Source organism: Canis lupus, chromosome 12, assembly GCF_048164855.1.
Source record: "Canis lupus baileyi chromosome 12, mCanLup2.hap1, whole genome shotgun sequence".
In the NCBI taxonomy this organism is placed as follows: Eukaryota; Metazoa; Chordata; class Mammalia; order Carnivora; family Canidae; genus Canis; species Canis lupus.
In genome coordinates, this window is record NC_132849.1 from 45,149,966 (window position 1) to 45,173,692 (window position 23,727).

Genomic DNA, 23,727 nt, shown 5'->3' on the forward strand with positions numbered 1-23,727 from the left:
GAGGGCGGCGGTTAGTGTCGGGGTGGTGATCCCGGTGGGCATGGAGGCGCCCAGCGGAAGACGGTCGCCGCGGGGCTGTGGCTTCTCCCCGCGTCTGCGACGAGTCCCCTTGGTGTTTTGAAGCTGGCCGTTCGGGGTCATGTCGCTCTCACCTCCACTCTGTGGTAGCTCCCGCCCCGGCATGGGGAAGTCTGTTGTGCTTGCACAGTAACCGGTTCTTCTCCCTTGTGCGGCTGAAGAGCCCCCCATTGGATGCAGATAGGAGAAGGCTTGTGCGTGCACTCAGCCCCGGAAAGAAGAGAGGAGCGCTGGATCTTGGTAGAATTTACCCGCTATAGCAGACATGCCGCCTGACCCCGGGTCCCCTGCTCGTCTGGGCTCCCGGATCCAACGCGAGGTCACGAGGCTCTTGTTTTTGTTTTGCTGTTGAAGCTGAAAGTGCAGGAGGTGTTTAGAAACGAAGTAACAGGTGGGACTTGTAGAATTTTTTTTTTTTTTTTCTGTTTCCGTAGAGATCTACTCTGAACAAGGCAGCAATGCATGGTGGGACGTGTAGTTTACCCGGCCTTGACTTTTTTTTTTTTTTTTTTTTTTCCGTAGCTAGTGATGGGTTCACGAAGTTGTAATTAGCGGGTAAAACCTTCCTCCTCCCCGGCCCCCGCCTTAATTTTTTTATAACGAAGTTTAGAGGTGGGTTTTACGTGGTCCTTGAGACTTCCAATGTGTTGCATGAAAAAAATGAAGAGCGTGTACGTATGTAGAAATGAAACATTAGGAGATGCAGGAGAAAAGTAATAGGACATAAAACCGCATTTTCGTGTTGGAAAGTGAGAAAGTGTGGAGACGTTATCTTTAATGGTGAATCATGTCAGTAATACTTGTATAATGTGGAGAACCTTTCTAAATGAACCTTTATTATAAGATGTACGGCTTATTTTTTTTTAATGAGTTTTTTTCTGATTATGAAAGTAATAAATGTTAACTGTGGGAAAATTTGGAGAATTATAGGAGCGTATAAAGAAGAAAATAAGAAATCACGCATCTCACCTCTCAGTTTTATCTGTTAAAATGTTTTGTTATATTACCACTTAGTCTTTTTTATTTCCCCACATTTGGATCCTGTGTTTATTCAATCTTGTGCATTTTTGTAAACCTTGTGCATTTGTTTTGTAAATTTGTTGTGATAGGGGATTGATGAGTCTTAAGCTTGTATTTCTGTTTTAGTTGGAAATGTGAAAAAGTTAGTGAATAAATAAAAGCACATTTTATTTATTGAGTGTTTTCACTTAACAACAATCTAATCTCTCTTCATAATTGTGACTGTGCTGATAGTTTCCTTCTAAAAGACTAAACTCTAGAAATAATTTTTTTGGTTTTGAGGAAATTGCTCCTTCACAGAAGGCTGTTACACTTTCTTCTACTTGATGAATACCTCAAGACTTTTGCTTTTTATTAAAAAAATGACAAATTTTATAGTTAGGCAGACCACAATCCCAATTATGTTAATTACGTCTCTACAATCTTGAGTACTTTTGAATTGTGATCTCTTTGAATAAAATTCTCTAATTATTAGGCGATTGTGACAAGTAGGTAAAATTTGCATCTGGTGTTTAGATTTTCCTATAATAGATTAACATATTTGTTCATTTATAATAAACATTTCCTGCCTAGCTAGCTATGTGAAAAATAGTATCTAGAAGAGGGAGAGGCTAGTTTAATAAGAAGAGGACTGAGTTCTTGAAAGGATCAGTATATTAGTGGGTTGGTATTTTTATTTGGTTCTTGCAAATGTAAGGCCTCAATCTAAGTAAAAATGAATTTTAGGATTGTGACACTAAAACTTTTTTTTTTCTAGTAGCCAAAATGTAGAAAACATCCTGCTCTTTTTGGTTTGTTTTATCATCTATATAAAGTGAAGATTTAAACTAAACCTCTGTATTCAAAAGATTTCTATTTGTAGGAAGAACTATTTAGAAGTAAATGTAGAGGGACTAGATACAAGTAAATCTTTAATATTTCAGAATAATGAGATCAGAAAATCAGAAAATTAATATTAATTAAATTAATATTAATATTCTGAAATATTAATATTTCAGAATAATGAGATCAGAAAATTAACTTTGACCTAAATTAAGAAGTGTTGCATATAATTATAACATCAAGAAGACTAGAAGTATGTCTTAAACTTTTTTCATAGGCATTAAGGTCAAATATTCTAAGGACAGAGTTTCAGCAAGGAAAGAATAAAATTATTTACGAAAACAAGCAATATCTGCTGCTTATTTCATTGTGTTCTTGGCACCTGCATTGTAGAGCTGTCCTGTTTTAGGGAGCACTATTAAAATCGGATTGTAAAAAAATAAAAAAATAAAAATAAATAAATAAAATCGGATTGTATTTCTGACCAATAGCATAGCAACAGGTAAATAAACAAGATTATATATGTATATGTACCTGTTTGATGTGGAGGGTATGTGTGTGGATGTGTGAGAGTTACATGAATTGATATAAGATTATTATGGACAATCTGAAATATGAAGATAATATTCATAATTATTATATGATAGTAAAATTATGCTAAAAGGCTGATTAAATATAGAGTATATAGACTGATTCCAATAACTAAGAACACCAGAGAAAGGGAGAATGGAGTTGAGATTCCACAGAACTTGAATGCTCATTACACTGGACCATCTCCCTACTGATCTTATATATTTGCCCTGTATTAATACACTAGTTATAAAAAGCATTTTTCAAGTATTTGTTAACAGTGTCACATGTTTTAAATTTTAGGGGTGGCAGTGATGGTGATGCAATGATTTGGAATTAGATCTGTAGTATAGTGTTTGGTGCAATTTGAATAGAAAAATTTGTAGTAAGCCAGAGAACTTAAAAACCATTACACTGATTTTAGAACTGTTTGGAAAGTTATGCTCATTCTTTAAACAAAACAAAGCAAAAAACCCCATCAGAACCCTTATATCATCTAAATATTTAATGACATCCTTGAGAAATTTAGATGTTCTTGCAAAGCAGATATTTTGAAATAGTACAAACTTGTTGACCCTGTTTTCTCCTTTGACTTTACCTTGTTAACACCACAGCTAGGGAGGCATTAAAAGGGAAAAGTGTCCTAAAAGGGTAAGTTTCTTGTGATTGTAGGTGGAAGGGACAGAAGCAGACCTTAGAGATTGTATGCTAGAGGTACTTTTGAATATCTTGGGAATAAAGTGAGGGTGAGAAGTATGGGTGTTAGAGGTGAGGAGCACAGCAGTCCTGTAAATCTTTAGCATATGGTTTGTAGACTGAAGAAAAAGTTTTTTGGTGGTGGCGGGAGTGCAGGGGGATACTATATCTATATAGATTTCTCTAAATGATTAATACTGTTTTGAATGTACATAGATTTTTATTTTTGTCATTTACCTAAAGTCATTTACCTTTGGGGAATAAGATGGAAAGAAGATAGAAAATTTCTGTTAAAGTAGTAATCAGAGGCTAATTACTTTTGTGTAGGAAGTATAGATAATGGAAGTAATTAAAAGTATAATGGGGGCATCTGGGTGGCTCAGTTTGTTAAAGCATCTGACTCTTGATTTCGGCTCAGGATATGATCTCAGGGTCTATCAAGCCACGAGATTAAGAGTCTTTTTTTTTTTTCTCTGTCCCCATCCTCCACGTGCATGCACAGGTTTGTGCTCTCTCTCTCAAAAAAGTATAATGATAAAAATATATAATGAATGGAAAGATGATTAGGAAAACATCTAAATAAAATATGCTTTAGGGAAAATAGAAGTCTTAGAAATTTTCAGGACCCTTATCTTTACCGTAATTTTTTTTTTTTTTTTTTTTTTTTTAGTACAAATACGCATACAGACTTAAAAGCCATGCTTGGTTATGTCCTCTTGGGTATATATTGACCAGTCCAGAGTACTCTACAGTCTGTATTTGTACTTGTATTAGAATCTCCAGGAAAGAGTGTGTGTCTTGGAAAAACATATTAAATCTATTGTTTTTATCATATAGACTATGGAAGGTAAAACTGGGCAAAATCTTGGTTTGTGGAATACATAGAATATAGAATGAGAAAGCATTGTAAGGGGCATGGGTTAAAAATTGAGAAACTGCTCTGATCCGTAATTTTCAAAACACTAACTGCAAAAAGAAAAAAACCACTAACTGCAAATTTATATTCAGCTTTATTGAGGTATAATTGACATAAATTATAAGATATTTGATACATTTATGAATTTGCTATCTGCAATTCTATTTATGTGAGGGGATTTGATGTTACACTCTACTTGTCTGATTTTCCTTCTTGCCATAATATTAAAGTTCCCATGTTTTTCTTCTTGGATTTGTGTTATTTTCAGTTCGTCCTTCCTTCTGTCCTGTTTTCATGTGCCTGCTTTATTTTTTTATTTTTTATTTTTTTTAAAGATTTTATTTATTTATTCATAGAGACACAGCTAGAGAGAGAGAGGCAGAGACACAGGCAGAGGGAGAAGCAGGCACCATGCAGGGAGCCTGATGTGGGACTCGATCCCGGGTCTCCAGGATCACACCCCGGGCTGCAGGCGGCACCAAACCTCTGCGCCACCGGGGCTGCCCCATGTGCCTGCTTTAAAAGCCCATGAACCTCTAACTAGGTGAATGAAAAATCAAGTCTTTTTTGAACATATAAATTAGAAATGTCTATGAAAGATAGTGCTGCTATTCCATCTCCTAGAATTTTGACAGGAGCTGAAAAAAATAGTATCACATTTGCGGAATTCCTCGCTATTTCCTCCTCTACAGATTTTTTTAAAGCTATTTTTTAAAAGATATTTTATTTATTTATTCATGAGCGACGGAGAGAAGGAATGGCAGAGACACAGGCTGAGGGAGAAGCAGGCTCCATGTAGGGAGCATGATGTGGGACTGGATCCTGGGACTCCAGGATCACACCCTGGGCTGAAGGTGGCGCTAAACCGCTGAGCCACCCTGGCTGTCCTCCTCTACAGATTTTATCTTCTCTTAAAAGTCTGCAATTTTGCTGTTGGTGAAAGGGCGTTGTGTTTTCACTACAAAAGCTTTCTGGAGGAGACCACTGTGTGGAAGATAAAACTACAGGGAACTGAGAGAGACCGTCCTCATAGTTTACAGTAGTGTGTAATGTAGTTTTTTATTATTTTTCTTTTTTAAAGAATTTAATCTCTACATCCAACATGGGGCTTGAACTCAGAACCCTAAGATCAAGAAACATGCTTCACTGACAGCCAGCCAGACACCTCTTTAGTATTTTTAGTACAGTTTGATTTATCATGTTTTTATTTTTTATTTACTTATTTTTATTTTATTTATTTATTTTTTAATATATTTATTTATTTAGTTATGATAGTCACACAGAGAGAGAGAGGCAGAGACACAGGCAGAGGGAGAAGCAGGCTCCATGCACCAGGAGCCCAATGTGGGATTCGATCCCGGGTCTCCAGGATCGCGCCCTGGGCCAGAGGCAGGTGCCAAACCACTGCGCCACCCAGGGATCCCTATTTACTTATTTTTTAAAAAGATTTATTTATTTATTTATTCATGATAGACGTAGAGAGAAAGACAGAGGCAGAGACACAGGAGGAGGGAGAAGCAGGCTCCATGCTGGGAGCCCGACGTGGGACTCGATCCCGGGACTCCAGGATCAGGCCCTGGGCCAAAGGCAGGCGCTAAACCGCTGAGCCACCCAGGGATCCCCCGATTTATCATGTTTTTAATGTTTTATTGTTTATTATTTTTATTTTATTAAAAAGATTTTATTTATTTATTCATGAGAGAGAGAGAGAGTGAGAGAGAGAGGCAGAGACACAGGCAGAGGGAGAAGCAGGCTCCACTCAGGGAGCCTGATGTGGGACTTGATCCTGGGTCTTCAGGATCAGGCCCTGGGCTGAAGGCGGCCCTAAACTGCTGCACCACCGGGGTTGCCCTTTAATGTTGTTTTAAAAGGTTATTGAATATATTAGATTTTAGAACTCTTTAAATAAGACTTAAAAACAAAGTATTACTTTTTTTGTTTTTTTAAGATTTTATTTATTCTTGAGAGAGACACAGAGAGAGGTAGAGCCATAGTGAGAGGGAGAGGCAGGCTCCCCTGGGGGAGCCTCATGCGGGACTCATTCCAACACCCCGGGATCATGACCTGAGCCAAAGGCAGATGCTCAACTACTGAGCCACCCAGGTGCCCCCAAAAGAAAGTATTACTTGTTTTGAGTTTCTATTGAAGTTACATAGGCTCTTTCTTAAAAAAAAGATGGATCAGAAATGTGTAAAAGTTAATCTTTGATGAGTCATTGTAATGAAAATGGGATTAAATCAAAGTCTTCATACTGAAATATTGATAATAGAGTTACCATACTAAAATTAACTATGGTTGATAGTTTAAATATAGCTTTCTGGATTTTTAACTCTGTATGTGGAGATATACTTAAGTATACCTATTTATATTTTATACACAGTTCTGCAACTTGCTTTAATTATGCATATCATGGATGCCTTTTAATGTCATGACTTATGTATTTGCCTCATTCTTTTTAATGTTTTAATATTCTACTCTCTTTAGATGTACTATCATTTAAAAAACTCATTCCTTGATTTTTTGATGTATAGACCATTTATAGTTTTTTTTCCTTTAACAAATACTTCAGTATATACATGTGGGCAAATCTGTATGTTTGCATGTACATTGTGTGCATGTGCACGTGCATTTATATGCTTGGAATAGTTAAAATAAAGAGTTTGTAAACTTGAGTTTGTGCCAATTTATATTCTTCTCCAAAATTTTGAAGGTTACTGTTTTTTCCCTACTTTTCTCTTTTCCAAGGAATATACCAATCTTTACTCTTTGCCACTTTAATATATTAATAAAGCATTTCTTTTGTTCAGTTGAACTTATACAAATGTTCTATATCTGTACTGTGCAACACAGTAGCCACTAGTCATGTGGCTGTTGAGCAGTTGAAATGTGGCTAAGGAACTGAAATTTGAATATTTTTAAAATAAAGACTTATCTGAGAAAGAGCTCACAAGAGAGAGAGCACAAGCAGGAGTGGGAGGCAGTGACACCAAGAGGGAGAAGCAGACTCTCCCCTGAGCAGGAGCCCGACACAGGGCTCAATCTCAGGACCCTGGGATCATAACTGGAGCTGAAGGCAGTGGCTTACGTGACTGATCCACCCAGGTAGCCCTGAATTGTCAGTTTGATTTAATTTTTTTTAAAGGTTTTGTTTATTTATTCATGGGGGGGGGGGGAGAGGCAGAGACACAGGCAGACAGAGAAGCAAGCTCCATGCAGGGAGCCCGACGTGGGACTCGATCCCGGGTCTCTAGGATCACGCCCTGGGCTGAAGGCGGCGCTAAACGGCTGAGCCACGCTGAGCCACCCGGGCTGCCCTGATTTAATTTTAATTTAAGTTTAAGTAGCCTCATTTGTTTAATGGCTACCATTATTGGTTAGTGCAGGGATGAAGTAACTTTGTTTACTTATAATATTTTTCAGTAAACTTGATTGTTCAGATCTTTGCCTTTTGTTTTTCTTACTGGTCTTTTTTATACTAACTTCTAAGATTGCTTTTAGTTCAGGAAATAATGTTTTGTCATATGTGTTGCAGATCTCGTTTGCATTTTTGTTTTTTGTGTTGACTGATGTATGCTTTTTTTTGCTATTCAGACATTTTAAATTGTAAACAGATTTATCAGTCTTTACCTTTTTTGCTTTTCTGTTTTTTTTTGTTTTTTGTTTTTTTTAGATTTTATTTATTTATTCATGAGAGACACAGAGAGACATAGGCAGAGGGAGAAGCAGGCTCCATGCAGGGAGCCCGACGTGGGATTCGATCCCGGGTCTCCAGGATCGCGCCCTGGGCCAAAGGCAGGCGCTAAACCACTGTGCCACCCAGGGATCCCGCATATCTTCCTTAAATAAAATACATGTTTTGTTGTGAACAAATAAAGGGAATTCAGTTTATATTTCACTAAGACTGCTGGTGGAAGGGCAGAGACTTTCTTTTTTAAAGTAGGCTCCATGCCCAAAGTGGGGCTTGAATGCCCCTGGGAATAAGAATCGCATGTTCTACCAACTAAGCCAGCCAGATGCCCCTGAAAGCAGACTCTAAAATTTTCTATCTGCAGAGTTTAACTCACTTTTTTGTACAAGTGCTAAATTTTTTTTCACCTTTTAAAATTTTTTTATTGGAGATAAAAGAGGACTCTGTTCTCACTTTTTAGGAGAGCAAAAAATTTTTTTTAGAATTTATTTATTCACGAGAGACACAGAGAGAGGCAAGAGGCAGAGACATAGGCAGAGGGAGAAGCAGGCTCCTCCTAGGGAGCCCAATGGGGGACTTGATCCTGGATCCCAGAATCATGCCTTGAGCAGAAGGCAGCCCCTCAACCGCTGAGCCACCCAGGCGTTTCTAGGGGAGGAAAATTTAAATAAAGTTAGTCAACTATAATCAGTATTGCTAGGAAAACTGGTCGAGTATCCCTCTAGTTTTTTTTTTTTTTTCTTTCTTTTTTTTTTTTTTGGTTATTCATGAGAAACACAGAGGAGAGAGAGAGGCAGAGACACAGGCAGAGGGAGAAGTAGGCTCCACGCAGGGAGCCTGACATGGGACTCGATCCCGGGTCTCCAGGATCACGCCCTAGGCCGAAGGCAGTGCTAAACCGCTGAGCCACCTGGGCTGCCCGGTATCTCTCTAGTTTTGAGAAAGAAAATTATTACAAGACACACCAGGATATTCAAAGACTGTTTTGAGTAATGATTGGACATTGGGAATTTTCTTCACTTTCATAAAATTTATTTTAGAGCATGCATGCACATGGTTTGGGGTGACGGAGGTGGAGCGAGAATCTCAAGCAGACTACCTGCTGAGCATGGAACCCCATTTGAGGCTTGATCCTATGACTCTGAGATCATGACATGAGCCAAAATCAAGAGTAGGGCTCTTAACCGATTGAGCTCCTAGGTGCCCCTTTACATTGGGATATTTCTATGTTAATTTTTACTTCTGACCTTGCTTAACAAAACTAAAATTGGTTAATGGTAAATGCACTTGTACTTAGTACTAGGCCTCAGGGAACACTGTAAAACTTACAAATTATATGTCTTTTGAGTAATTTGATCTATCTCTTGGTAAAAATTGTGAAGAATTTTTGAAAATTATTTGGCTACTGACATTTAGCAGTTGATACTTTTTTTTTTCAGTTGATACTTTAGAATCTTTTAGTTCACAGCTTGGGATAGCTCAAATCATCTTTATTTTTATTTATTTTATTTTTATTTTATTTTATATTTTATTTTATTTTATTTTATTTTATTTTATTTTTTTAAAAAATATTTATTTATTCATGAGAGGCAGAGACACAGGCAAAGGGAGAAGCAGGCTCCATATGGGGAGCCTGATGCAGGACTTGATCCCTGGACCCCAGGATCACGACCTGAGCCCAAGGCAGATGCTCAACCACGGAGCCACCCAGGCGTACCCATCTTTCATCTTTAACCCACTGATGTCTGAATTACTTAGTAGCTGGTTTAGTTATATTCGGTTTCAAATAAAGTGCTTAATGATGTTAGTGATTTATTTTCAAGTAGTAACATAGAAATTTTATGTGTTGCTCTTAATTTGTAGAGATTAGTTTCCTGTATGGTTTGAGTTCAATTTTTTTTTTCAATTTTTTTTTAAAGATTTATTTATTTATTTTAGAGAGAGAGAGGGAGAGGGAGGAGGGAGAAAATTTCAAGCAGGCTCCCCGTGGAGTGCAGAGCCTGATGTGGGGCTTGATCCTAGGACCCTGAGATGATGGCCTGAGCTGAAATCAGGACTTGGATGCTTAACCTGAGCCACTCAGGTGCCCGGAGACAAATTTTTTATGTTTAAATGGATTTTACCCATGAAATATAAATGTATTAGGAAAGATTTTCTCTTCTGTATTGTGTGTGTGAAGTAAAAGAGAGGGATTACAAGTTAAAGGTAATAGAAAAACAGTTTTCATATATATCATCACTCAATAAAGACATAATAGATAAAGTAGTACTGTTTTTTAAGTAAGATTTATTTATTTTATTTGGGGAGGTAATGACAGCAGGATAGAGGGAGAGGGAGAGAGAGTCTTGTGCCAGATTCTGCACGAGTCTGGAGCCCAATGTAGGGTTCCATCTCACAATCTTGAGATCATGACATGAGCTGAAATCAAGAGTCAGACTGAGCCCAGGAGCCCTTGGACAGGTTATTTAAACCAGTGCTCAAATGCGAATGTAAGAATCATTTAGGGATTTACACCAAGGTTTCTCAATTTTCCTGATGTTAAAATAGAGATAATAATAAAACTTAACCGTTTGGGGTGTTGAAAAGTTCCTTGTACAATATCTAGTGTAAGTACTGTTTGTTGATATTACTGAAAGATAAATACATATTTTATTTATTTATTCATTTATTTATTTATTTATTTATTTATTTATTTATTTAATTTATTTATTTTTAAGGATTTTATTTTATTCAGAGAGGCACAGAGAGAGAGAGGCAGAGGGAGAAGTAGGCTCCATGCAGGGAGCCTGATGTGGGACTCGATCCTGGGTCTCCAGGATCATGCTCTGGGCTGAAGGCAGCGCCAAACCGTTGGGCCACCGAGGCTGCCCTATTTTACGTTTTTTTAAATGGGAAAACTAAACATTGTGAAGATGTTATTAGCAAATAAGCACAGGTTTAAGACCATTCTAATGAAAAGCCCTTTAACCTCAGGGACCCTATTTGCCAGTTGTTTCCCAAATGAATGTGGAATCACACAGAGACGTGGGAACTCACGAAAAATCCATGTCTTCTAGGAGATTTGCACAGAATCCCACTCTTGACTTAGACGTTGTGAACTGCCTGTGGAGAGGGCCATGTGGCAAGGAGTGGCAGGCAGCCTCTAGGAGTTGAGTGACTCCTGGCCAAGAGCCAGCAAGGAAACAGAAAGAGAATTGAGACCTGCCAACAAGTAAGCTTGTTAGTAGGCTTGGAAAAGAACCCAAAGCCTCAGATGAGTTCACAGTTCCAGTTGACACTTTGATTTCAGCCTTGTGAGACCCTAAGTGGAAGACTCAGTTAATCCTTGCTCACAGTCCTGACAACATAGAAACTGAGATAGGGTTGCCTGGCCGGCTCAGTCAGAAGAGCTTGGGACTCTTGGTCTCAGGGTCCTGGGTTTGAGCTCCACATTGGGTGTAGAGATTACTCAAAACAAAACAAAACAAACAAACAAACAAAACCCCACACACAAAAAACCCAAGCCCCCACAAAAACCTAAAAAAAAAAAAAAAAAAACCCCATACATTTATGTTGTTTTAACTTAGGTTTCATAATTATTTCATAAATAATCACAAAATAAATTTGTAGAGGCCATTTAAAAGCAAACTAGTAGTAATACTAAAATTTGGTGGAAAGGGGAGCATCCAGGATTGGTCTCAGAATATTTAGCCTGGGTATTAAGGGATGATGGATAAAACATAGGTGAATATGAGTGAGGAAATTTTAAACAGGAGGAAGAGCTTGAAAAGCGGGAAGATTAAAAAAATGCAGAGAATGTTTGCTGGCACAGCTTATTTACTGTTTAGTATTGTAAAGTATGGTGAAAAATAATAAGGCCAGGAAAGGTAGGTTGGGGGCAAAATGTGGAGAGTTGTAGAAGTTGGACTGACAGCTGTTTTTATTCTAGGAGCTATAGAGAATTTTTATGAGGAGATAACATCACATCTGTATTTGAGCACTTCAGGTCATTTGTGGAATTTACTGTAAAGGTGTTATGAGGTTTAGAGTACGGCTTTCTTCAATTAAAAGGGTAGGAAGGGGGCACCTGGGTTGTTTAGCGGTTGAGCATCTATCTACCTTTGGTTCTACTTTTGGCTTGGATCATGATCCCTGGGTCCCAGGATCCAGTCATGCATCGGGCTCCCCAAGGGGAGCCTGCTTCTCCCTCTGCCTATGTCTCTGCTTCTCTCTCTGTGTGTCTCATGAATAAATAAATGAAATCTTAAAAAAAAAAAAAAAAGGGTGGGAGGGGCTATACATTTTTTTTCGTGTTTAGGTTTTTTTCATTTTACATCAGTTCTGCCTACACCTATTCCATTTACAGTTCTCCAACAGAAGCCTTTACTGAAGTTCCACTAGTCTTCTGAAGTTTTCACACATACAAGAGGTTGTGGAATGCTTTTGAATCTTTTTTTTTTTTTTAAATTTTTATTTATTTATGATAGTCACAGAGAGAGAAAGAGAGAGAGGCAGAGGGAGAAGCAGGCTCCATGCACCGGAAGCCCGATGTGGGATTCGATCCCGGGTCTCCAGGATCGCGCCCTGGGCCAAAGGCAGGCGCCAAACCCAGGGATCCCTGTGGAATGCTTTTGAACACAACAAATAGGTACTATTCTTGAGATAAAAGCAGAACTCTTGGGCAGCCCGGGTGGCTCAGCGGTTTAGTGCCGCCTTCAGCCCAGGGCCTGATCTTGGGGACCCGGGATCGAGTCCCACGTTGGGCTCCCTGCATGGAGCCTGCTTCTCCCTCTGCCTGTGTTGCTGCCTCTCTCTCTCTCTCTCTGTGTCTCTCATGAACAAATAAAATCTTAAAAAAAAAAAGCAGAACTCTTTCCCAGTTATTCTAGCTCATGTTGATTTTTCTTATTTCTGAATTCCTGAATGTTCTTTCCATACCATGGTCCTCTGTGTGCCTGGTCATCAGGTTGATGCAGATGATAGAATCAATCAGGGCTGTGTGTTGCACAACTCCAAGAGGGAGCCATTCATACTGTATTTATGTGAATACTGCTCCCTGGAGTTGAATACCTCAGTAGCTCTGGGTTGTGTGATGCTCTTTGTGAAAACACCATTAAATATTTTGGATAAATAAATATGGATTATTTCTCTCTTTTTTTTTTTAAATTTAGTACTGGATTTGCTTCATATGTATTTCCCAGGTTTGTTTTCTAGCAGAAAAGAGGTAGCAAAGGCAGATGCTCTACCACTGAGCCACCCAGGCATCCCTTTAGATATTTTTTAATCTATATTTAATCAAACATTTTTGTTAGTCTTTTTCTTATTTTTTTTTTTTTAAGATTTTATTTATTTATTCATGAGAGAGAGAGGCAGAGACATAGGCAGAGAGAGAAGCAGGCTCCATGCAGGGAGCCAGACGCAGGACTTGATCCCAGGACTCGAGGACTATGCCCTGGGCCAAAAGCAGATGCTCAACTGCTGAGCCATCCAGGGATCCTTAGTCTTTTTCTTATTAATGACCTACATGAGGTTTGACATTTTATAAATTTATTGTTTGTGAACCTTGGTTCAGTTAGGATTACTGTATTATTTTTCACTCTATTGAGATGTACTTATTATTGAAGAATAACTAACATACAATATTGTATTAGTTTCAGTTGTACAACACAGTGACTCCTTATATACATTATAAAATGTATATAATTTGTCGTCATACAAAGTTTTTATAATATCATTGGCTGTATCCCTTATGCTGTACATTATATCCCTGTGTCTTATTTACTTTACATCTGGAAGATTGTACCTCTTAATCCCCTTCACCTATTTGGTTCATCCCCTCCCCCCCTTCCTGCTGGCAACCATCAGTTTGTCATCTGTATCTCTGGGTTTGTTTTTGTTTGTTTTGTTTGTTGGGAAATCATACAATATTTGTCTTTGACTTATTTCACTTAGCATAATACCGTCTAGGTCCATCCATGTTGAAATTTAAAATAAATATATTTTAGTTTTAGTAATATGTAATAGGTTTCCTTCATTTTACAAAAGTTTTATGAATTATTTAAATTATAGAAATAAGGGCACCTGGGTGGCTCAGTGATTGAGCCTCTGCCTTTGGCTCAGGTCCTGGGATCGAGTTCCGCATCAGGCTCTTCACAGGGAACCTGCTTCTCTCTCTCCCTATGTCTCTGCCCCTCTCTCTGTGTCTATCATGAATAAGTAAATAAAATTAAAAAAGATTTAAGTTAGGGACGCCTGGGTGGCTCAGCAGTTGAGCATCTGCCTTCAGCTCTGGGCGAGATCCCGGGGTCCTGGGATCGAGTTCCACATTGGGCTGCCTGCATGGAGCCTGCTTCTCCCTCTGCCTGTGTCTTTGCCTCTCTCTCACTGTGTGTCTCATGAATAAATAGATAAAATCTTAAAAAAATTTAAATTATAGAAATAATACTAACTTGGGAAAAATTACTCTGACACAATATAAACATTTTGGGATATTTCCTTCTAGTCTTTGATAGATTTTTTTCTGTGTAGGTGTAATTAGTCTCTCAGTTTCTAATCTGCTTTTCCATGTTAAATACTTTGATGTGTCATTTTCTGGTTTTGCTAACAGTAACCCCTTTTTATGGCTGAAGGCTATTCTATTATGTGGTTATGTCATAAATGCTCAACAGTATTAAGAAAATGAGAAAATTTTAAATCACTTTCATGCTGTAGTGACTTTGTTTTTAAAAGATTTTATTTATTCACAAGAGAAAGAGAGAGAGAAAGAGAGATAGGCAGAGACACGGGCAGAGGGAGAAGCAGGCTCCATGCAGGGAGCCCAATGTGGGACTCGATCCCAGTACTACAGGATCACACCCTGGGCTGAAGGAGGTGGTAAACTGTTGAGCCACCTGAGCTGCCCTATTTTCTACCTACATACGCGTGGTACCTCACTCTAGTATTTTGGTTAAGAAGTTTATATTAAGGGATCCCTGGATGGCGCAGCGGTTTGGCGCCTGCCTTTGGCCCAGGGCGTGATCCTGGAGACCCGGGATCGAATCCCACGTTGGGCTCCCGGTGCATGGGGCCTGCTTCTCCCTCTGCCTGTGTCTCTGCCTCTCTCTCTCTCTGTGACTATCATAAATAAATAAATAAATACCTAAAAAAAAATTATAAGAAGTTTATATTAAAAATTACCATGCAGCAAAAAACTGACCTTTTGTTACATAGTTGTGTGAATTTAACACATGTAACCGCCACCATTATAGTCAGGTACAAGCCAGGAAATATTGTTCTATCTTGCTGTAGTTACCCCCCACTTGCCCTTAACCCTTGGCAACTGCTGATATGTTACTCATCACTAGTTTTGTCTTTGAGAATGCCATGTAAATGGCATTATATAGTGTATAACCTTTTGAGACTTTTTTTTTTTTTAACATTTTATTTATTTATTCATCAGAGATAGAGAGAGGCAGGTGCAGAGACAACAGGCAGAGGGAGAAGCAGGCTCCATGCAGGGAGCCTGTTGTGGGACTTGATCCTGGCTCTCTGGCTCTCCAGGATCACGCCCTGGGCTGAGGGTGGTACTAAATTACGCTGAGCCACCCGGGATGCACTTGAGGCTAGTTTCTTAAATTCACTTTAATGCCTTTGAGATTCATCTGTGTTGTTTTATGTGTTAGTAGTTCATTCTGTTTATGGCTGAGTTCATTGTGCTAATGAGTAATGATTTATCCATTTCGCTGTTGAGGAATGTGTTGGTTGTTTCTGCTTTTGGCAAATAAGAATAGAATTGCAATAAACATTTGTGGCAGATTCTCCTTTGAATGTTACATTTTCATTTCTCTAGGATAAATACCCAGAAGTAGGGTTGTTGCATAATTGGTAAATATGTATCTACCTTTATAAGAAACTGGGAAACTTTTTCAGAGTGGCTGCTTTGTTTTGCATTTCCACCAGCAGTCTATTTGAAATGCAGTTGATCTTCATCCTTGCTTGTACTTGGTACTGTCAGCATTTTCATTTTAGTCATTCATTTTTTTTTAAAAATTTTATTTATGTGAGAGCATGAACAAGTGGAATGGGAGGGGGAGAGGGAGAAGCAGAGCCCACACACTCCCACCCCAACTGAGCAGGGAGCAACATGCAACGATAGATCCCTGGACCCTGAGATCATGACCTGAGCCAAAGGTAGACACTAAACCCACTGATTCACCCAGGCCCCCCCCCCCTTTTTTTTTTTTTTTTTAGCAATTCTAATATGTGAATAGTAGTAGATTATTGTGATTTTAATTTCTCTATGGCATATGTTGTGGAACATCTTTTTTTTTTTTTTTAACTGAACCATCTTTATTGGGGAAAGCTAGGATTACAAGGGCCGATGTAAGAGTTGGCATTGGGGCCCTTTTTCTTGCCAAAGATGGGCATAACATTGACAAAGCACCGGTTGTACTGCTTCCACTACTTGGCTCAGCCTGTCTTCTTTTTTTCTCGTTTGGCCACCTTGGGAGTCTGCCCTCTTACTTTCCCAGCATGGGCCAGGGAACCATGGACCTTACCTCCAAGCGTGTGGCCAGTTACTTCCAGGGTGGTCAGAGCCTTTATTCCACACTGACCTGGGGTAGCCTAGTCCTCTAGAGGCATGCCTACTAGGAGCACTACTTAATCTTGTAGAGCAATGCCCTCTAGCGAGGCTACATGAACCTTGATCTGGGCGACTGTCTCCTGCCTGGTCGCCTCAAGGATGTGTAGCTCCTGGGTGTGGACAAAGAGCTGCATGTTGGAGACAGAACTGCCGCTATTGCAGGTGTTACAGCAGAGATGGAATCTGGAAAGAGGAAGCAGCAAGGGTGCTATGTCCTCATTGCCTACTGTGCACCATGTCACACTTTTTTTTTTTTTCAAGATTATATTTGTTTATTCATGAGAGACTCAAAGAGGCAGAGACATAGGCAGAAGGAGAAGCAGGCTTCCTGTAGGGAGTCCGATGAGGGACTTAATCCCAGGATCCCAGGATCACTATTCCAGCCAAAGGCAGACGTCTGTTAACCACTGAGCCACCGGGGGGTCCCTTGTGCCATATCACTTTTAAGCATCTTTCTATGTGCTTTTTTTCCAACTGTATATCATCCTTGGTGAAGTGTTCTGCCCACTGTTTAACTGGGTTGTTGTTCTACTGATGGGATTTGAGAATTCTTTATGTGTTTTAGGTATGAGTTTTTTGCTGGATAGGATTTGCAGATACTTTTTTTCTGATTATGGGTAGAGCATTCCATCTTTCATTGTTAAGAGTATTAGCTATAGGTTTTTTGTAAGCACTTACTGTCAGGTTGAGGAAGTTCCCTTTTATTTCTAGCTTACTTAAGAGTTTTTGTTATGAATGGATGTTGAATTTTGTCCGATGCTTTTTCTGACTCAATTGCTGGGATCATTTGCGTTTAAGTTTTAGCCTGTTAATACGGTAGATGACATTGATTTTCAAATTTCAAATTGGCTTTGCATTCCTGGGGTAAAAAATAATCTCACCTGGTTATTGTGTATTTTTTTATATATAGCTGGATTTGCTAACATTTCGCGGAGGATATTTATAGTTGTTCATGAGACATATTAGTCTGTAGTTTTCTTGAGTCATCTGTGTCTCGGTTTTGGTATTAGGATAATGCTGGCCTCATAAAAATCAGTTGGAAAGTCTTCTCACTTTTCTGTTTCTTTTTGAAGAAGATCACATTTTATCATTGTCATTCCTAGATTCAGTCTTTATGAATTCAGCTACTTGATAAAATTTATTCCTTAATTAAAAAAAAATTTTTTTAAGAGAGAGTATGAGTGAGCCTGGTGGGGTAGGAGACCGGGGGTGGGGGGGATGGAGAGAGAGAGAGAGAGAATATCTTAAGTAGGCTCCATACCCAGCATGGAGCCCATCAGAAGGATTGATCTTATGACTCAAAGTTCATGACCTGAGCTGAAATCTTGATTTCAGAAGCTTAACGGACTGAGCTACCCAAGTACCCCCAAAAATATATTCCTAACACCAAAATCAACGCTTATGACATTTTTGTTGTCATTCACGGACATGTGCAATGTGGCAAAAAATTTGACTCACCTGAGTGGATATTCCCAGTTGAGGTCCCTCCTGGGGTTGAACAAGGTGGGATGCTCTGCCTTCTTGTTTATCTCTCGTAGTGAAAATGTGTCCTTTTTGTGACCTATTTAGTGCCTTGGCATTTTCATTTTCGTTGGTGCTTTCACTGTTTAAAATGACCCCAAAGTGTAGTGCTGAAATGCTGTGTAGTATTCTTAAGTTCAAGAAAGCTGTATATATATAAAAAAAAACAACAACAAAAATCAGCTGTGATGTTCCTTATGGAGAAAATTGCTTGTGTCAGATAAGATTTATTTAGGCATGAATTTTACTCTTGGCCAGGAGTTCAGTGTTAATGAATTATTAATATGTGTTATATAAGATATCTTTATTGTTACTTTTAAAGATTTTATTTATTTATTCACAAGAGACACAGAGAGAGGCAGAGACACAGGCAGAGGGAGAAGCAGGCCCCACGCAGGGAGCCCGACATGGAACTTGATCCCCGGACTCCAGGATCACGCCCTGGGCCAAAGGCAGGCTCTAAACCACTAAGCCACCCAGGGATCCCTATATAAGATATCTTTAAACAGAAGTACATAAAATCAAAGTTATATTGATTAGTTGACATAAATATGAGCAGAGTCTTGTAGGAACCTAACTTTGTATTTCCTCTAGGAGCATTGGTTCAAATATTTGCTAATATAGTGTTTGCAGTGACCTTTATAGAACATAACTGTTGTGAATTGTGAGAATCAATAGTTTCTTCTATAAATGTTTGATAGAATCCACCAGTGAAACATTCTGGGTCTGTTTTTAAGATTTTATTTACTTATTTAGAGCAAGAGAGAAAGCACAGAAGGAGAGGGAGAAGCAGACTACCCACTGAGCAGAGAACCCAGTCTGGGACTCGATCTCAGGGCCCTAAGATTAAGACTGCTTATATCAACAATAGCAACACTGTTGAAGATGTTGGCTACCTGGAGCCTGTGGGTTTCAGCCACAGTTCCCTCCCTGCTGCATGTGGAGCAGGAAGGAGATTGCTGGAGACAACACTCTTGTCCTACAGAGTATACCTAGAGAGTGACAGCATAAGAGAGGACCTTTTGCAGAGGGAGCAAAACAGTTCTTTTTGGTATATATCGAGGAGTGGAATTGCTAGGTCATCTGTTAGCTCTGTGTTTAACTTTCTGAGGAATTGCCAAACTATTTGCCATGTGCCTGTTTACATTGTTACCAGCAATATTTGATTATTCTAATTTCTCCACATCCTTGCCAACACTCGTGGATTTCTTTTTTAAAATTTTTTTTATCATAGTCATTCTGGTGGATGTGAACTTGTATCTCATTGTGGTTTTGATTTGTATTTTCCTGGTGAATGATGCTATTCATATGCTTTTTTAAAAAGGTGCTTTTCATAGCATCCTTTCATGTGTCTACTGACCATTGTCTAGTCTGTCTTTGAAGAAATGTCTATTCATATCCTTGGCCAATTTTTTAATTGGGGTATTTGTTATTTGTTGGTTCATACAAGTTTTTTATCAGATGTTAATTGAAATATTTTCTTCATTTTGTGGGTTGTTTTTTCACTTTCTTTGTTTTTGTGTTTTTTATTTGTTTAGTTTTTTAAAGACTTTTTTCAGTAACCTCTCTACACCTGACATGGGACTTGAACTCACAGTCCTGTGATTAAGTCTCATGCTCCACTGACTAAGCCAGCCAGGCACCCTGTTCTTTTACTTTCTTGATATGACATACACAAATTTAATTTTTGAGTAGAGGTTTTTTATTTTTTAATCATTAGATAATTTCTGTGTTTCTGTTTTCATGTTCACTTCCTCTTCTGTTATTGATTCATTGAATGAAGTGTTTTTTTGTTTTGGTTATTTTTCAGTTCTAAAATTTACATTTGCTTCTACTTTGTATCTTCCTCTTCCTTCAAGAGTGTTTACCTTTACGTGGAGCATTTTTATAATAGCCGCTTTTAAGTCTTTGTGAAACATTTCCCATATCAGATTTATCTTGTTGCTTCTATCTTTTGATTTTCTTTCCTAAGCAAATTGAGGTTTTCTTGGGTTGCTATACCTAGTAAATTTAGATTGTAATTGACACTTTGTATCTTGTTTGAATTTTGAGAATGTTGATAGTTTTGTTTTAGCAAACAGTTGACTGAATTGTGTTTAGCCTTCAAGTTTTTTTTTTCAAGTTTTTTTTAAATAATAAATTTATTTTTTATTGGTGTTCAATTTGCCAACATACAGAATAACACCCAGTGCCCCCCTCAGTGCCCGCCACCCAGTCACCCCCACCCCCTGCCCTAGCCTTCAAGTTTTGACCAGCCGTCTGTGGGTTGTTGTTTCAATGTCAGTTAAGTCTTCAAATACTTTTGACTGCTATTTGGATTTGTCCTTTGTGTGAACTGTCATAGTATCTGGGATTTGGGTGGTGGTCTTCCCTGTGGGTTGTGAAACTATGGCCTGTGGGCCAGATTCAGTTCACTGCCTATTTTTATAAATGAGATTTTATTGAAACACAGCAATGCCAACTTGTTTGTAATTTTTGTGGCTGCTTTCATACTTCAGTGGTCACATTTGAGCAGTTGTGACAGAAGCTGTTTGGCCTACAAAACCTAAAATATTTACTATTTGGCCCTTTGTAGAAAAGTTTTACTGACTCCAATCTATCCCATAGTTTAGTTCTCAAAGTCTATCTATGCTTTTTTTTGTATCCAGCCCGTATATGCACAGCTTAGGTGTTACTGAAGGATTTCATTCATAAGTTTAAGGGGCTTACTTTCCTGAGTTCTTTTGTCTGATTCCATGGAACTCCCATTTTTCATCTTTGGCCAGAAATTTCTTTATTCCTCTCTGTATATTTCCACAACTCTGTTCCCCTTGGGCCAAGCAGCAGGAGACAAGAGACTTAAAAAGAGCAATGGGGTTTTGTCTCAGTCTCTTGGGACCATAACTCCTCTGATATGGAGGGGATGGTTTCCCTCCTTTGAGAGTTTTAGGCACCTACTTATTCTGTTGCTGTTGTTGCCACAGAATAGCTTGGGTTCTGAGGTATGAGAGAACAAGGAAAATTAAAAGAAAGAAAATGGAGTAATTCTTGTTTTGTTGCTGCACATTAGGAGACTTCTATCCTAATGGCATTATCCACACTGATGCCCATATCCAGGTTTTTGGCTGTGTTGAGTTCAGATTGAGAGATACTGATGGGGAAAATTTACTAAACTCACTGCCAGTTGATATTTTGAATTCTGGTCTTCCCCAGTCTGTCTGCTACTATTTACTTTGTTGTATTTGATTTGTTAATATTTTGTTAAGGATTTTCCTCACTGTGTTAGTGAGAGATACTGATCTGTAGGGTTTTTTTCCCCTATAGTATCTTTATCTAGTTCTGGAATTAGGATATTGCTGGCCTAAGAATGAGTTAGGAAGTATTCCTTCTGCTTCTACCCTCTGGAAAACATTGTAGAGAATTGGTATAATTTCTGCCTTCAATGTTTGGAGGAGTGCCTGGGTGGCACAGTTGGTTAAGCGCTGACTCTCAGTTTCAGCTTAAGTCTTGGTCTCAGGGTCATGAGATGAAGCCCCAAGTCCAGCTTTGCTCTAGGCATGGAGTCTGCTTGAGATTCTCTCTCTCCCTGTTCCTCTGCCCCTCCTGTCCTCTGTCTTTCTTAAATAAATATATAAATCTTAAAAAAAAAAAGTATGCCATGGGATGCCTGGGTGGTCTCAGGTGCCCTATAGGTCCTATTCATAATAGATATAATTATCTATTTAAGATCTTTTGCAGGGCATCTGGGTGGCTCAGTGGTTGAGTGTCTACTTTTGGCTCAGGTCATCATCCTGGGATCTGGAATCGAGTCCCACACTGGGCTCCTTGCAGGAAGCCTGCTTCTCCCTCAGGCTATGTCTCTGCCTCTCTTTCTCTGAGTGTCATAAATAAGTAAGTAAATAAATAAATCTATCTTAAAAATTTTTTTTAAAAATTTTATTTATTCATGATGGACATAAAGAGAGAGAGAGAGAGAGAGGGGGGGGGGGCAGAGACACAGGCAGAGGGAGAAACAGGCTCCATGCAGGGAGCTTGACGTGAGACTCGATTCCAGGACTCCAGGATCGTGCCCTGGGCCAAAGGCAGGTGCCAAACCGCTGAGCCACCCAGGGATCCCCTATCTATCTTTAAAAAAAGAGTATTGTAGAATTTGCCAGAGAACCAATGTGGGCCTGGTGCTTTCTGTTTTGGAAGGTTATTAGCTATTTATTCCATTTCTTTTTAAAAAAATATTAATTTATTTGAGGGCAGCCTGGGTGGCTCAGCAGTTTAATGCTGCCGCCTTCAGCCCAGGGCCTGATCTTGGAGACCTGGGATCAAGTCCCACATCGGGCTCCCTGCATGGAGCCTGCTTCTTCCTCTCCTTGTGTTTTTGCCTCTCTCTCTGTGCATGTGTGTGTCTCTCATGAATAAATAAATAAAATCTTTAAAAAATAATAATAAAATTAATTTATTTGAGAGTGAGAGTGCAAGAGAACATGAGTGGGGGGGAGCATAGAGGGAGAGGGAGAAGGAGAAGTAGATTCCCTACTGACCAAAGAGCCTGATGTAAGGCTCGATTCCAGGACCCTGGGATCATGACTTGAGCTGAAGGCAGATGCTTGACCAACTGAGGCACCCAGGCACCCTAAAATTCAGGTTTTTGCCTGCATTAAAATTTTTTTTAAATTTAAATTCCAGTTAACCGGGACACCTCGGTGGCTCAGCGGTTAAGCACCTGCCTTCAGCTCAGGGTGTGATCCTGGAATCCCAGGATCGAGTCCCACATTGGGCTCCCTGAATGGAGCTTGCTTCTCTCTCTATGTATGTCTCTGCCTCTCACTCTCTGTGTCTCATGAATAAAATCTTAAAAAAAAATTCCAGTTAACATACAGTTTAAACCCATATTGTTTTTTTTTTTTTCCTTTAGATTTATTTATTTGAGAGAGAGAGAGAGAGAGAGAGAGAAAGCACCTGCACACGAGCCAGGGGAGGGGCAGAAGGAGAGGGAGAGAATCCAAGCAGACTCCATGCTGAGTGTAGAGCGTGTCTCAGGGCCCAGTCCCATGACCCACGAGGTGACGATCTGAGCAGAAACCAAGAGTTAAGACACTAAACTGACTGAGCCACCCAGGCGCCTCATAAACCTGTATTTTATTGTTACCACTTCCACCCTTTACCTCTTTTAACAGTAGTTTTGTTTTTTAAATTTCCCTTTGGAAGTAGACAAAATGGAGATGAAGATATGACTGCTGTGAAGTGAAGGAAGGCACCAAACTGACATACTCTGGAGTGGGGTGGAAAGAACATTTTCTTCTGAAATCTTTTCTTGTTTTCTCCACAGGTTAAGAGATTTAGGTAGAGACCAAGGATTATAGTATCATTATAAATATTGTCAATTTTAAAAAGTCAGGTCTTTAGATTTGTAAGGTAATGAATGGAAGGAGCAGTTCTTTGGTAAGTATCTTAGGTTGGCTTAGGTGAGGATCAATTTGCAAACACTAAATCTCACTGTCATATCTTTGGAGATTCAATATATGGAATATTTAATTTAGTTAAATATTTATTGAAGATTTACCATATGTCAGGCACATTCTGAGATCTGTAGATGTAGTAGTGAACAAATCAGAAAAAAAAATCCCTCTAGGCATGAAACTTTACAATATGTGGGTGGGGTAGAAGACAGGCAACATAGTAAATACATAAATTATATGCATATTACCGTAGCAACAGGTGCTATGAGGAAGAGGAAAGCAGGATGGCTGGGGAATGCTGGGCTGGGATTGGAGTGGTTTGCAATTTTAATTGGATATTCTAGGAAGGCCTCGCTGAGAAGTTGACCTTTGACCAAACATT

General features: G+C 39.0%; 1 protein-coding gene and 1 pseudogene across 3 annotated transcripts in view; one reads left to right on the forward strand and one right to left on the reverse strand.

Annotated features, from left to right (window-relative positions):
- The window catches only part of ASXL2 (ASXL transcriptional regulator 2), a 335,805-nt gene that overhangs the window by 205,465 nt on the left and 106,613 nt on the right, over positions 1-23,727 (forward strand). The window lies entirely within an intron of this gene.
- On the reverse strand, positions 16,098-16,526 carry LOC140601865 (ubiquitin-like FUBI-ribosomal protein eS30 fusion protein; annotated as a pseudogene).